Genomic DNA, 13851 nt, shown 5'->3' on the forward strand with positions numbered 1-13851 from the left:
ATATATATATATATATATATATATATATACATATATATATATATATATATATATATATATATATATATATATATATTGAGAGAAATCTGAACCTGGAGTATATGTTTACATTAATAAGCACTATATATATATATACACACACACACATGGACACATTTTTGTGATTTGCTGTAAACCCGTTAAGTGGTTTTTGAGAAATGAAAGCTCAAAATGTATGTATATATAGAGACACAGTACTACCAAAAAGGATCCATGGGGATCTGCAAGCCCAAAATAGGTAATTGGCTGGCCGCAACCTGAGAAAAATGGTGTGCCTTCCATCTTGGGACTCGGTCCTTGTGTTCTGGAAATCATTAAAAAAAATAGCACATTAGGGGGCTGGGTAGGGGTAACTTGGTCTTCTGGGCCATAGGAGGGGGTCTCAAACAGACTCCATCTAGATCTAAAATAAAAGAAACAATTTGGGGCATTTCAAGGATCCTCATATCCTCCATGGTCCCCAGCACCATGGATCCTGGGCCATACAAACAAATAAAAGGGTGTTTGCTGGCCACGGGAGTTAGGCAGCCAGGCCCTGCAGCCAACTTCACACTGTGCACAGTGGGGGTTGGGTGCCCGTGAGGGGTTGTATGTAGGGTGCAGTCAACCCATCACCCAGAGCGGTGGGGGGGTGGGCCATCTGAGGATGGTGGCCACAGGGCCTGGCTTGCAGCCAACCCCTTGCTGCACATGGCCAAAACTTGAGCATGGCAGGGGTTGGCACTGCGGCCACACCCACCCAGATGCGGCAGGGTTGGCATTATATGTTAGATGCTATAGTTATGTATGGTGGTAATGTATTACTTCACATTAATAAAACCCTAGAAATACACTGAAAAAACAAGGGTTAAAGTGACATTAGAGGTAGGTCAACATATGCATCAAAAAAGTTAATTTTAAACTCACAAAAGCACTGAAACATACTAGTTAAAGTTATTTGATGTAGCTATAACTCATGTCCTAAAGAAAGTATAACTCATGCACTTGCCATGCGCTACCTATACCCTCAGATGTTACATCACTCATGACATATTCAATGACTGCTTTGATAACATCCCTACTAACATCTGAAACAACATCAGATTTGACAACTGTAAGAAATTGGGTTACTGGTTGACTGGAGTGTGACCCCGGGTGAAGCAGCAACCACAATCATTGTCAGGGTAAGGCACAAGTAAAACCCAAATTAGCCTTTGCTCAACCCACAGGTACCTTGGCATAGAGCATAAAGGCTTAACTTAAAGGCAATGTGTGAAGTATTTGTGCAACACTTCAAACAGTAACACAGTGAAAACACCACACAAGAAGATCCCACACCAGGTTAGAAAAGCAAAGCAGAATTTCATAAATAGAACAAAAAGAAAATGACTTAAATACAATTAGTAGAACCAGAGATTTTGAATGTTAAAGTTTTTAGTGAAAATAGCGCCAAAGTTGTAATGCACCAACTGTGGAAATCTGGTAGTGCCAGACCAGGACAAAGTCACAAGTTCAGGCCGACCATGATGGAGCGTGAGCCAACTACAGGAATTCAGTTAGGTCCGTTGAAGAGAATACCTTAAATCCTGGTTTGCAGGGGGTTGTGTGGATTCGCGTTGAAGCGACGTGAGGAGGCCAGTCAACTAGCCCTTGGAATCACTTTGGGTTCAAGGGATACAGGTCCAGTCATTCTCAGCCAAGCAGAAGGGCGGCAAGTAGCAAGCAGATCAGCACAGCAAAGCAGGAGCCAAGCAGAGTGCAGTCCAGCAGAGTGGCAGTCCTTCAGCATCACAGCATTCTTTCTTCCTGGTAGAGCCTCCACAGGTTTAGAAGTGTAATGAAGAGTTGGAGTCTGAGGTACAGTATTTATACGCAGTTATGCTTTTGAAGTGGAGGAGAAGCTTCTAGAGGTTTTCCATTAAAGTTCCCAGGCATTCTGCCTTCCCTGCCCTGGCTCCAGACTAACTCTAGGGGTAAGCAGCTTTTGTGTGGAGGCTGGACACAACCTATTCAGTTGCAAGTGGGGCTGTGCCCAGCTCCACCTCTCATCCTGCTAGCAAATGGCCCACTCAGGCACACTTAATCCCTCTATTGTGTGACTGTCTAGTAGGAATTAGCAAATCCTAACTGCCAACCTCGCTCAGTCATGTGACCAGAGACAGGCTACAGGCACAAAATGGTTTAAGCAAGAAAATGCCAACTTTCTGAAAGTGGCATTTTCAGAATTGCAATGTAAAATCCGACTTCACCATAAGTTAGGATTTTTAAATTGTGATTCCAGAGACACCAAACATGAATTGGTCATCTCTACCCATTTGAAAATTACACTAAAAAAATGCAATAAGGTAACACCAATGTTATGGGAGACATAGGCGTTGCAGTAGTAAAAAACTAATTTGACAGTTTTTGACTACCAGGACCGCTCGTAGGCTTCGACAGTGCTCTCATCCTGCTGGGTTCCCATTCTGATTTTGATCTGCAACCAGAGAGGACTCCCTAAAGACGCTACGCTGCACTCTGGGGAAAGACTGTTGATTCCCTGACCCTCGGGACTGCGAGGACCACGGTGCTCAGCGCCGATTTCATTTGCCACACCTGGCTCCTCTTCCCGACCACGCCTCCTCCACCATCATAACGCCTCGCGGCCGCCGCTCCGCGGGTGCCGCTCGTAGGCTTCGACAGTGCTCTCATCCTGCAGGGTTCCCATTCTGATTTTGATCTGCAACCAGAGAGGACTCCCTAAAGACGCTACGCTGCACTCTGGGGAAAGACTGTTGATTCCCTGACCCTCGGGACTGCAAGGACCACGGTGCTCAGCGCCGATTTCATTTGCCACACCTGGCTCCTCTTCCCGACCACGCCTCCTCCACCATCATAACGCCTCGCGGCCCCCGCTCCGCGGGAGCCGCTCGTAGGCTTCGACAGTGCTCTCATCCTGCTGGGTTCCCATTCTGATTTTGATCTGCAACCAGAGAGGACTCCCTAAAGACGCTACGCTGCACTATGGGGAAAGACTATTGATTCCCTGACCCTCGGGACTGCGAGGACCACGGTGCTCAGCGCTGATTTCATTTGCCACACCTGGCTCCTCTTCCCGACCACGCCTCCTCCACCATCATAACGCCTCGCGCCCGCCGCTCCGCGGGTGCCGCTCGTAGGCTTCGACAGTGCTCTCATCCTGCTGGGTTCCCATTCTGATTTTGATCTGCAACCAGAGAGGACTCCCTAAAGACGCTACGCTGCACTCTGGGGAAAGACTGTTGATTCCCTGACCCTCGGGACTGCAAGGACCACGGTGCTCAGCGCCGATTTCATTTGCCACACCTGGCTCCTCTTCCCGACCACGCCTCCTCCACCATCATAACGCCTCGCGGCCCCCGCTCCGCGGGAGCCGCTCGTAGGCTTCGACAGTGCTCTCATCCTGCTGGGTTCCCATTCTGATTTTGATCTGCAACCAGAGAGAACTCACTAAAGACGCTACGCTGCACTCTGGGGAAAGACTGTTGATTCCCTGACCCTCGGGACTGCGAGGACCACGGTGCTCAGCGCCGATTTCATTTGCCACACCTGGCTCCTCTTCCCGACCACGCCTTCCTCAGCTTTTTCCCCATCTTTTAATAAGGTCCCTCCCCATCGCGCTAGCGGTACGCGCGCGGGACGCAGCCCGGGGCGAAGACCGGGCAAAGAGCAGGCCGTTTGTGGCCGTTCGTGGACAGTCGTGGACGGGACGGGCCATCCTCCTAAGTTGGACTGTTAGTTAACAAAGAGTCACGCCCTCTTGAGTATTGTGAGTTCTTGTTCATTATTATCCAGCTGATATCCGTTTGTTTTTAGTTTATTGATATCATAGTGTGTTCATTCTTAAGTGCTTTCTGGTATCTGTACTTTTTTAGTACCCCCAGGACCTCTTATACATCCTCTGGCAACGCCCTCCTCAGTTTTCCCCTCACTTACTCACGAGGATGTCTTCGTTAAGGTCTGGTGGAAAGATTGTGCAGGGTAGTACTGGGGGTCATATAACAGGGACACTTGATAATTTCATCACAAGAGCAGCCCGGGTCCTCGAACAAGAAATTGTTCTAACAGAAAAAAGACTGTCCTTGGAAATCTCAGCGAAAAGATCGTCCCTAGGTAATATCATGGCAGCTATTTCCCCCAATTGTAGGCAGCCCCTACCCGCTTCTGATTTGCTACCTAGTAATGTGCAAGGGTCACCGGACATTTTAGCACAGAGTTCGTTGGAATGTACTCCTGATATCATAAACATTCCCGAACCTAGTGGTTCTCAAGCAATTTTTAGTGATACGCTTTCACAGCCTACCACTATACACCCTCACACAGATATCCTGACCCTGGGTAGTAAGCCCAAGACCATCCCGGGGAAAAGTAAACGTGTGGGTGTGCCCGTTAAGGGCAGACGTGCTAAAGTATCTAAAGTGTCTAAACCACTAAATCCCGTCAATCTATGCCATGCCTCCGACCCCCAGTCGCATTGTAGCACCCATCCTGCTACTGGCAGCCTTTTGTCTTCCCACTCTCCCTCAACCATGTCATCCGTCAACACCCCGCCCACCGGCTTTTCTGAGAATGTGGAGCAATTACTTAAATCTTACTTCTTACCCTTATACGAGAGAGTCAATCCTCTCTCTACCTCCATTGCGAAATTAGAAAGTATGGTGCTTACTAACACGTCCCTACTGGAGAAGATTACACCAATTTCATCTGGTACAGAGACTTTACCAACTCCAGAGTTAGTTCCCATAACGGGGATTGTTCCTAATGGTATTACTCCCTTGGTTAGTGCACCCTCCCACTTCCTTGCTATTAAAGACCCTGCTGTGGAAGTATCTAATTCACCCGCTTGTACTGACACGTCCAATGTCCCAGCAAGAGACGCTGATGTTAATCAGACTAATACTACAACTAGACAGCCTATCATTGAGGGTGAAGGTCCCTTTTTAGAACTTCCATGTATCAATCTCCCCCTTGAATCGTCGCCCTACACTGTAATTATGGTAGGTGTTCCAAGGCTCCCCAAGGTAAAGTTTGAGTCCCATAGTGAGCTAAAGAACAAAGTAACCCATTGGCTAAATGGAAACAGGCCTCTGCCGCCTAGAGTTTGTGCAGAGATCTTAACAGTTCGTAGGGTGAGCTGGCTGGGCAATGGGGTCAAGAAAGTGGAGGGAGATTGTGTGATCATTAATTTTCGAAACCCTAGGGTGGTGATTTATATATATGCTCCCATCCCAACACCTCGAGAGTCACCGGCATATCTACCCTGGATTTATCATACTTCTACCCCCATGGCCCAAGTATTATCCCCCGCGATATGTTTACTGGTTGGGAAAGGGTCAATAGGGGCTTTCCCCGTCATCCTGGATTTGATTTTCATCTCCCATTATCCAATTCCTTTGCCACCTTGAACTCTCTAGAAGGGGTTGATTGACCACCATTAATACCACCAAATTTGGGAGGTGCGAGTAAGGTCCCTGCTGATCCTGAATGCCCCGGGCTTGTTGATCGGGGTGGGTCATTGGGGACACACTTGGATTCGGGTGTTTTGTACTCTAAATATTCTGGTGTTTTGCATATTGTCCCATCTAAAAATTCTGATTCATTAATAGTTCCAGAGTGTATTGATAACTCACAGGGTACAAGCCCAGTTAACTCCAACCTTTTGGGATCCAAGATGGTACCTAGTACTCGTCTACCGTATATGGACAGTCCCCCAAACTCACCCATTGATTTTTGTGTCCCTGTGATTGAGTGTGCAGGTCCTGGTAATACCGTATCCCACCCAGCCGTTCTGGGCCTAACACCTCCCCATTTGTTGGTCGATTCCAATATTTCCCTCCCACTTATATTGGCCTCATGGAATATCGCTGGCCTTCGTAGTAAAATAATAATGGAAGATTGGTCTGCTTGGGTATCCACACATGATATTCTCGCATTTCAGGAAACGTGGGCTGTGGAACCTATTTATTTCCCTGGGTATGTAATCTTTTATAAGGGGGCTACCAGTGGTCCAAGGGGCCGACCCTCGGGCGGTCTCTGTATATGGGTGAGGCAATCCCTCAAGTACAGTCTCACTGAAATGGCCATCGATAGCCCCGATATATTGATCATTTCATTGCAACTCAATGACGACCCTGACATCTTGATCATCAATGTATACAATAGGGGACTATCTGGTGGGTGTGGTACAAATACCTTTTTACAACTGGATGGGTTTCTGGATACCGTCAATATAAGCACTAATGTGGTTATATTGGGCGACTTAAATTGCTGCTTTGAGCCTTTGCATATTGCTTGGGACTCACTCACATTGGAAGTGGATACAATATTGAACATACCTCCCCTGGATCTTCCCCCCATTAAGAGGTGGACTGAATCTGCTATCCAGTGGATGAGCTTATGCATGGAGCGTAGTTTCAGGGCTGCCAACGGACGGACCCCGTCGGATAAACATGGTAAAGAGACCTTTTCTGATGGTCGTCGCCGTTGCAGTAGAATTGACTATGCCCTAATTAAAGTGGAGTTTTGGTCCACTTTTAGTGACATGGTGGTCTTAGACCGCCCCGAGAGCGACCACAACCCTTTGGTCCTAAGCCTCCAGTTTTGTTCGGCCCATAGAAACCAATCTACAGAGACAGCGACCGCCGACGCCCTTCTAACTAACAACCTACGGAGAGTGCGTTGGGACAAGGTTGCTATCGATAGTGTAGTTCTCTCTGAGATCAGTTCTATGGTCTCTCTTGCGTTGGATGACTTACAGTCGTTTCAGAGTCCTGAAGTTATTGTTGGTGAGTCTACTCACATTCACGACAACCTTTTCCTAGGCCTAAAGTCTCTTTTCTCCAAACCTTGTAAGGTCAAGAAATCCTCCATTCCAAAGGAAAAATCTTGGTATAATAAATCCTGTCGCCAATCCTATAGCAAACTGCAACTTGCTATCAAAACTAAAAATCAGGCTACTATAAGATTAGCCAGGTCAGACTATAGCAAGGCTAAAGCTCTTGCCAAACAAGATTGGGATAATGACCACTGGAATGATCTTTTGGCTGCCAGCAAACAAAAGAATTTAACTTTGTTTTGGCATATAGTGAAGTGGGGTAACTCCCCGAGTACGCAGGTTCCTTCCAATCATGTACCTCCTGACTTATGGGTGACGCACTTCGAGTCCCAGTTTTCGGATGTTAATTTGGTCGTAGCGACCGCTTCCTCCCCCATTAGGGACTTGTCCACATCCCCAAATTTCAAATTTAATTGCAAAGAGGTTGAGCTGGCTCTAACCAAGGTGCCTAGTGGCAAGGCACCGGGTATAGACTGTGTTCCCGCGGATCTTTTTAAATCTGATCTTGGCAATTGGGTGCCCTATATCGCACTCATGGCAACCGCCATAGCCAAGGGAGCCGCCAAACCGGAATCTTGGAAGGGTGCCGAGATTCTGCCTATTTTTAAGAAAGGCGATCGCTCCTGCCTGGGAAACTACCGCCCGATCAGTTTAATTGACTCCGTTCAAAAAATGACTGCAAGAATGATCCTAGCAAGAATCCAGTCCTGGATTGAGCAGGAGGGAATCATCTCGCCCCTACAGGCTGGGTTTAGACCCCGTACTAGTACCATCGACCAGGCGTTCAAGTTTCAACTGATCGTCTGGAAAACGGTATATCTTTGTGGTGGTACTCTCTATGCTGCCTTTGTCGATCTCAGGTCAGCATTTGATCTTGTTAATAGGACCAAACTTTGGAGGGCCTTAGCGGAGCTGGGGATGCCTTCTGATCTCTTGAACCTTGTCATTAGGTTGCACGAAAATAACTTTGCACAAGTTCGATGGGGGAACCAAGGGCAGGTCACTGATAGATTTATGGTTAGTAGGGGTGTCAGGCAAGGGTGCGTCCTCGCACTAACTCTATTCCTGTTATTCATAAATAGAGTGGTGCAGTATTTTTCCCTAACATCTACGGACGCCCCTATGTTGGGTGGTACCAAAATCCCCCTCCTCATGTTTGCCGATGACACCCTGCTCCTTTCCCAGACTCTCTCTGGGTTACAAGTGGCTCTGAATGTATTCTCCAACTTCTGCTCTGACTTTGACCTGCTAGTTAACGTTTCTAAAACCAAATACATGGTTTTTAATAAAGGAAGATGTGTGAAAGGTTGTGTGTTCATGAACAACGACACACTTGAACGCACCAACATTATGACCTACCTGGGGGTAGTCTTCGAAAACCAGCTGAACTGGGGGCCAAAATAGATGCTCTATCACTTAAATTTGCACAGCTCTCAGGGTGCTTGGTAAAAGAACAAAAGCAATCCCAGTCGAAGATGATAGGCCCCCCCATTAAAATTTATAATGCAAGAATTAATTCAGCGATCCTATATGGCGCTGAACTTTGGGGTTTTGCCGATCTATCTCCCCTGGTTAAGGCGCAACACAAATTCCTCAGGAAGCTTACTGGTCTCCCTAGTTCTACTCCAGTGAAACCGCTCCTACTGGACCTTGGTTGTCATTCTTTTGACGACACTGCTAGGTTTAGACCACTGGCCTTCTGGAGGAGATTATGGACGGTCCCGGAATTAGGCCCCTATGCAAAGGCATTCCTGGATGTCCGTTCTATTTTGGGAGCAGGTAACATCAACTGGTTCAGGCAAGTCAGCCAACTTTTGGAATCTATGGGACTGGGCACCCTTTGGACCGATCCGGCTACTAACCTTTTCCCTCCCAAAAAACATTTTAAAAGCCTCTACTGGTCAATGGTGCACCAAAAACATCTATCCTCAGTCTCAGTTGAGTCCCTGTCTGGCAGGTTTTTTGAGTTTAAAAAAGTACCCTTTTTAGAAGCTTACTGGGACACAATTACCAGGCCCAGCGACAGGAAACTTTACCACCAATTTAGGGTTGGCACCCTACCAACCAACTCATTTACAAAAAAATGCAAGGGAGTGTCCAGCGATTCCTGCAGCTGGTGTACTGATTGTGTTGACTCAGTGGGCCACATATTTTTCGCTTGCCCGGCTTATGCTGCCCCCCGGGCCAAATGGCTTAAACCTTTATGCCGCACATTGGGAACTAGACTGGGGTTTGTAGCACTAAGAATTCTGAGATCTGATACAGGTGAATGTGTCGTAATTGCTGTGGCCAAATTTCTGGGCTGGGTTTGGGTTATTAGAAACAGGAGGCTTTAGTTTTAAGTGTATTGTTAATTCTTGATTTTAACTGTGTCAACTGAACTTGCTCTTATCACTTATTCTGATTGTAATCCTTTTTAATCTGTCTTTTCTGATGAAATATTCGATAATAAAGACAAATTAACTGAACTGAACTGACTACTAGGACATGTAAAACTTAAAATCACATGTCCTACTTTGTAAATACTTTGCACCCTGTCCTCTGGACTGTCCAGGGCCTAACCTAAGCGTTACTTATATGTATCAAAAAAGGAAGTTTCCTTCCGGCAAAAGGTTTATTTTTTTAAGTCAAAACTGCACCCACAGGCTCTGCAACGGCAGGCCTGAGTCATGTTTAAAGGGCTACTTAAGTGGGTGGTATAATCAGCGCTGCAGGCCTACCAGTAGCTTCTAATTTACAGGCACATGTAGTGCCATTCTGCTAGCGACTTCTAAGTAAATTAAATGTGGCAATTGTGTATAAACCAATGTTACCATGTTTTAGGGGAACAGCACAAGCACTTTAGCATACGTTAGCTAAAGCCAACAAAAACGAATTCAGCAAATAGTGGCCAAGCATGTGGCAAATGTGGCAGATCCATAATTATGGGAAAATCGTATAATTCTAGGAGCATTGTAAATAAAAGGTTGGGCATATACATTTAGGTTTCGCATGCCCTGGTAGTGAAACTATAACAGTGGGATGCCCTGTTACATTTAATAGATGATAACTTTTGATTTGGAACAGATAAGCTTTTCATGTTTGGTATCTATGAAATTGTAATTTAAACTCCTCTTTAATGGTAAAGTGAGATTTTAAAAATGCCACTTTTAGAAATCTGGCAAACACAACAAGAAGATGGACGGAGTGCTGAGACTTTTCAACCACTCACCCGAGTCAAGAAATCTGGGTTTAATCCATCATTCTTTTGCTCACTATGCCACCCTACTCCTTCAGCCCAACCTGCCAGGCCAGGTTCTCCCTGGAGCAGAAACAAGCATCCTAGGACCCCGAAACCAGACAGCCTGACTTTGTGGCAGTTCCCGTTATGTTACAGCAAATCCTGTTCAGCAGTCCCTCGGGAAAGGGGATCCAGCCACCTGGAACTCATGTCAGCTTGCAGCCTCCAGCTTCATCCTGCTGAAGATTTTCAACTTCCAAAAAGGACACTAAGTCTGAATGTAGAAATCTACACTCTGACTTTGGCCAGCGGCTCCCCACTGACGATGCTCTGCCCTTAGACACAGCCTGCAGCATTGTTCTGTGGAACTTTACCTACTCAGAACTTTTTCTCCAAACTTTCTTCTAAGTGGTTGGTCTTTTTGCGCTAGTTTTGACATTAAAATTTTAAAATTCATAACTTCAGTTTGACTGATTGGAATTTTGTCATTTTGGTGTCTAATAATTTATTAAAATTGACTCTAGGTTTCTAAATTGTTGTAGGTTTTTCTTGTGTTGTGTTTTCACTTTATTTCAGTCTACATGCTGCATAAATACTTTATACATTATGTCTAAGTTAAGCCTGACTGTTTTTTATGCCAAGTTACCAAGTGATAAGAACAGGTTAATTTAGCGACTTTTGTGATTCACCCTGACTGGGATTGTGGCTTTTGCTTGAACAGTGGTCACCCCCGGTGCAACAAACAAGCCAATTTCTCACAAAGAAATTATATTTCGGTAGGTAATAATATTTAACCTTATGGAACAAAAAAAAAGAAATTCACTGAAAAAAACAGAGGTTAAAGTGACTTTATACTTAGGTGAAAATGCCCACATGTGGCCAACCTGTTTCCCACGGCACCCAGCCTTTTGCTGTGTGTTGTGTGATGTTGGTCACAGAGCCTGCAACCAAGCCTTACACCCAACTTCAGCAGGCAGTTAAGCCACTGTGAGCGGCCAACCTCCGATCAACTCCCACCCCTCATTCTTCCTTGTCTTTTTAACATTCTCTTCAGTTCTGAGGGACTTCCACAGTAGCATATATGTTACGCTTGCTCCTGCTCGAGTCCTGCAGGATCACATATAGAGGGTGCAGGGTCCTGCAGGAATCCCACAGGAGTTGTCTAAATCTCTTGCAATGGGACAGGGGTGCCGGCAGGCTGGAAAAATGTACTACTACATGAGTCCTCGTGTTCTGTAATGACAGCCGCTATATTTTCTTTCATGTTGCAGCCAGCCAATGAGATAGCTCTAAATGGGAAAAAAGCCCTTGCAACCAATCAATATGCTCTATTTATTTTTGAAATTTGTAGTCCCAAATCAAGAAGTCTATATTTAACTTTATATTTCTCCAAATAGGCTGGACAGATGTACATCAAATCACAAAAAGCATACTTTCTTAGTAAAGATCTTGCTTTCTGCCAAATTTGATGTCATTCTTTTCAGCCATTTTCTTTGTATCGCTGTTCAAAAATACCTATGGAAATTGCATTGGGAAAGTGGGCCTTGGGACACTCCCTCTTTTTTTTGGCCCTCATTTAACAGATCACCTCAAAACATTCAAGGAAGGAGCTGTTTTTTGGAAAGCTTCATGAACAGCTGTCGAAAAATGCCAAAGGTATTAGAAAACAAAAAACACTCTTTCTTTTGGAAAGTCTGATATAACTATAGCTACACAGTGATGTCTGTCACTGTGTAATGTGATCTATACATATATTTATATATATATATACTCCGTATTTCCTTTTTCCCACCACGGTCCAATCTTCAGAACGAAAAAAGGCACGAACTCCACTTCATCTGTGCAAATAGATTTATTTTCAGTGCATGGACGCCATGATGCGTTTTGAACCTCCAAGGGTTCTTGATCACATGACATACCACGTCATTTCTCCCCATTTTTAAAGTGAAAAGTCCATTTTTTTCATTTTACTTTTTTTCTTCATTTAGTGAAACTAGAAAACAGACTACTTGTTCGTTTTCTACATCTGCTTTCCACATTTTTCATCAATATTTTTACTGAATGAATCATTGATGTAAACGATTTTATACTGTGCATAAATGCTGCAGGTTTGTTTAAAAGGAAATGTTGATATAGCCCTATGCGTTATTACCACATATTGCTTATTGACATATGCATATTGTGCCTGTAGATAAAAATAAACAAACTATTATTCGCTTTATAAGCAAAAATTAAATAGTTGTTCAAAATATATATAAATAATATAAATACATATTTCCATGAAAGCTTGATATGTTTTCAGCATTTCATGATTTCATTATCAATGTGCAAAATACGCCATTATATGTAAACATTGCCTTTTTAATAAAACTTAATGTTCTCATTCAATGGATGAATATTGTGTATGTGCAGAATGTAATTAGATAAAGTGCTTAGTGCAGTTACCCCCACCCTTGTGTTATAATTATTGCTGACTTGTCTAAAAAGTGTGTTTTTAACATGAGCCCATGTTTTCCAACTAAACTTTAAAAGGAAAAACGAATTTGGGGGGAGTTTGAGGTGCAGTATGTTAAAAATCATAATGATTAACTAATGAGATCCAAGGCAATTCATTCTTTGTGCATTCAACTATATTATTTCTAAAGTCAAGTATGAAGATCCTCTGTCGTGTTGAGGCCATGCAGGCTTTTACTGTCCATTTCTAAAATGTATTTTGTTTCCAGTCGCCTGAGCATAACTTCCCTGTTGCCTCCTCTCCTTGGGGGGAGCACACTGTCCATTACATAGTACTTTAAGTGGTCCAAACTGTTAGAATGGACCTCCTCAAAGTGTCAGGCCACCGGATAGTTAATATCTTTGTTGGTGATGGCCCGCATGTGCTGGAGTACGCTCTTGTGGACCTGCAGTTTTGTGCTTCCCACATACCACAGTCCACAAGCGCACTCCAGCACATACACGGCGGACTCTGATTTGCAAGTTAGAAATGTATTTATGACAGTAGGCTTCTCTCTAAAAGCTGTTAAAAACGACGTCCTGCTCTCGCCATATTTGCATGCCCTACATGTTGAACAGCGGACAAACCCTTTGCGGTTGGCCAGCCAGTTGGTACTTTTAGTAACCTCAGGGCTGCTGCTCACTAAATAGTCTCCTGTGCTTTGTGCCTTTCTATATGTTATATGGGGACTAGCTGGCATTTGACCTTCTATAATCGGATCACTTTGCACTAAATACCAGTTATCCTTGACTATTTTTCTCAGGTTGTCCTTCTGTTTATTAAACGTGAATACTAAGCGAGGGCTGCTTTCTGTGACGGAGCTTTTCATTTGCTTGATCTTACTGGCTGATGGTTTGAAGATTAAGTCTTCCCGTGTCTTGGCCCTAGTTTGTATTATAGCAGCATCAATCACTTTATCTCTGTATCCTCCTTCTAAAAACCGTGTTTTGCATTCATTCTGAGCTTTGATTAGATCTTCCTCGTTACTGCACAAAGAGGTTATTCCATGGTCACGAGGAGCCCAAACGTCAGGATTTTCACATTTTCTTGAGGAGGAATTTACAATGATGCCAGTCAAGGGTCCAGAACATTGGGTCTCCACTTGACGATCAGGACACACTTCAGCAGAGGCCAGCAGAAGTGCTCGGGCAGGTCCAGTTGGTGCTGGTCAGCTGGGCAGTTGTAGGGAGGCTTCTGGAAGCTTTCTGTGTGCCTGTATTACACACATGAGGTCAGCCAACTGACCCTTGGAGTCACTCTGAGTAG

At 44.6% G+C, this 13851-nt stretch overlaps 1 protein-coding gene across 2 annotated transcripts in view; it reads right to left on the reverse strand.

Moving 5' to 3' along the window:
- AK5 (adenylate kinase 5) overlaps positions 1 to 13851 on the reverse strand; it is a 2642541-nt gene that overhangs the window by 1356956 nt on the left and 1271734 nt on the right. The gene's annotated exons all lie outside the window — the stretch shown is intronic.

The sequence above is a fragment of the Triturus cristatus genome, chromosome 4_2 (genome assembly GCF_964204655.1).
Source record: "Triturus cristatus chromosome 4_2, aTriCri1.1, whole genome shotgun sequence".
NCBI lineage: Eukaryota > Metazoa > Chordata > Amphibia > Caudata > Salamandridae > Triturus > Triturus cristatus.